Genomic DNA, 3,061 nt, shown 5'->3' with positions numbered 1-3,061 from the left:
TTTTTTCGTGTGTGTGTGTGTGTGTGTGTGTGTGTGTATGTGTGTAGAAACAGGATCTCACCATGCAGCCCAGGCTACCCTCAAACTCCTGGCCTCAGGTGATCCTCCTGTCTCAGCCTCTCAAAGTGCTGGGACTGCAGGTGTAAGCCACCACACCTAGCCTAAAAGAAACTCTTGAGACAAACAGGAGATGATAAAGAAGAAATCTTGGAGCATCAGGAAGAAAGAAAGAACAATAGAAAGTGCAAAAATATGGGAAGATTACATAATCTCACTCCTTGGCATCAGGTTTGGCCATGTGACCTTTGGTGGCCAATCAAATGCGAGCAGAAGCAACATATATCACTTCCAGGAAGTAGCTTCAAAGGCCAGTGTGTGGTTCTCCATGACTCTTTCTCCTCTCATGACACCTGTCACTACGCCAGCTCTGCCATCTGGGTCCTGGTGTGAGATGACATGGACAGGGCCATAGCCAACCTGCAATGAATACAAATAGCATGAGCAAAAATAAATCTTGGATGTTGTAAACATCTTAAGATTTTTGACCAGGCTTAGTGGCTCAAGCCAGTAATCCCAGTACTCTGGAAGTCTGAGGCAGGCAGATCACTTGAGGTCAGGGGGTTCAAGACTAGCCTGGCCAATATGGTGAAACCCCATCTCTACTAAAAATACAAAAATTAGCTGGGGGTGGTGGCAGGTGCCTGTAATCCCAGCTACTCAGGAGGCTAAGGCAGGAGAATTGCTTGAACCCAGGAGGCGGAGGTTGCAGTGAGCCGAGATCATGCCACTGCACTTCAGTCTGGGAAATAGAGTGAGACTCTGTCTCAAAAAAAAAGAAAAAACAAATTAAAGATTTAACCATAGCAAAACCTGACCTTTTTTTTTTTTTTTTTTAAGACAGAGTCTTGCTCTGTTGCCAGGCTGGAGTGCAGTGGCGCCATCTCAACTCACTGAAATATCAGCCCCCAGTACTTCAACATAGGTTCTTTTCTATTTTCCCTAAGTGTCGGCCAGTCTGAGAAATAAAGAAAAAGAGTACAAAGAGAGAAATTTTACAGCTGGGCCTCTGGGGGTGACATCACATATTGGTAGGACCGTGATGACAACCCTGAGCCGCAAAACCACATTTTTATTAGGGATTTTGAAAGGGGAGGAGCTGTACGAACAGGGAGTAAGTCACAAGGATCACATGCTTCAAAGGGCAATAAAGATCACAAGGTGAAGGCAAAATTAGAATTACTGATGAGGATCTATGTCCTGTTGTGCACGTATTGTTTTGATAAACATCTTAACAGGAAACAGGATTCAAGAGCAGAGAACTGGTCTGACTAGAATTTGTCAGGCTGGAATTTCCCAATCGTAGTAAGCCTGAGGGTACTGCAGGAGACCAGGGCATATTTCAGTCCTTATCTCAACTGCATAAGACAGACACTCCCTGAGCAGCCATCTATAGACCTCCCCCCAGGAATGCATTCCTTCCCCAGGGTTGTTCCTTGCTGGGAAAAGAATTCAGCGATATTTCTCCTCGCACATCTGTCTATAGGCTTTCTGCAAGAAGAAAAATATGGCTCTATTCTGTCCGATCCTGCAGGCAGTCAGACCTTATGGTTGTGTTTCCTTGTTTCCTGAAAATCATTGTTATTTTGTTCTTTTTCAGGGTACACTGATATCATATTGTTCAAACACACATACTTTACAATCAGATTTCATATTGTTCAAACACACATGTTCTACAACCAATTTGTACAATAGTGGTCCTGAGGTGACATACATTCTTAGCTTATGAAGATAACAGGATTAAGAGATTAAAGTAAAGACAGGCATAAGAAATTATAAGAGTATTATTAGGGAAGTGATAAATGTCCATGAAATCTTCACAATTTATGTTCAGAGATTGCAGTAAAGACAGGCATAAGAAATTATAAAAGTATTAATTTGGGGAACTGATAAATGTCCATTAAATCTTCACAACTTATGTTCTTCTGCCTTGGCTCCAGCAGTCCCTCTGTTCAGGGTCCGTGACTTCCCGCAACAACAAATTAATGATATTTTTGTATCAAAGACTAACTGAACCCTACATTGTTCCCTGTTACCAACTGACATAAATAAATACATTTGTAATGAGCCTGAAGAGTGGTTCTATGGAGTTGCTCATGTGAGAAGCAACTGGATGGCAAATTAGTTATTGTACTTTGAAGTGCTCACAGTTATAACTTCCTATATAAGGTTCCTACTTGCAATTACTGTTTCTTTTCTATATTCACAGTATGTTAAAAGGCATGGAGTATCTTTCCAAGCCTCACATTGTACATCATTTTAATTTGCTCTGGTGTAAAACTGCTAATTTCTTTGAGGCGATACCACAGAACCAATTAGATATGCTGTATGCCACATAGCATATATTTTAAGTCATTTTTTAATTAAAAAAAAACCTTAAAATTTGGTGAAAATCCATTGCGTTTGTTATCTATTGCTGCATAATGAATTTCCCCAAAAGTAAGTAGCTTCAAACAATAAGAAGCATTTATTTTCTGTCTCTCTTAAACACACACACACACACACACACACACACAGAGTATTAATTTGTTATTGTTGAAGTTTTAAAAAGTTATTTGCATGTCAAAAACAAACCCCAACCTCCTCTCCTTGCCACCCAAACCAAAGAAGGCCAGCTCCATAATATAAGTGCGAGGTGAAGAAGCAAGCGATGATGGAGAAGCTGCATCAAGTTATCTGGAAGATCTAGTCAAGATAATTGGGGAAGGTGACTACACTAATCAACAGATTTTCCATGTAGACAAAATAGCTTTATATTGGAAGAAGAGGCCATCTAGGACTTTCATAGCTACAGAGGAAAAGTCAATGCCTGGCTTCAAAGCTTCAAAGGACAGTCTGACTCTCTTGTTGGAGGCTAATATAGCTGATGACTTTAAGTTGAAGCTAATGCTCATTTACCACTCTGAAAATCCTCTGGCTCTTAAGAATTATGCTAAATCTACTCTACCTGTGTTCTATAAATGGAACAACAAAGCTTGGATGACAGCATATCTGTTTACAGCAT

The sequence above is a fragment of the Piliocolobus tephrosceles genome, chromosome 5 (assembly GCF_002776525.5).
Source record: "Piliocolobus tephrosceles isolate RC106 chromosome 5, ASM277652v3, whole genome shotgun sequence".
NCBI lineage: Eukaryota > Metazoa > Chordata > Mammalia > Primates > Cercopithecidae > Piliocolobus > Piliocolobus tephrosceles.
Note: the sequence above shows the minus strand (reverse complement) of the source record.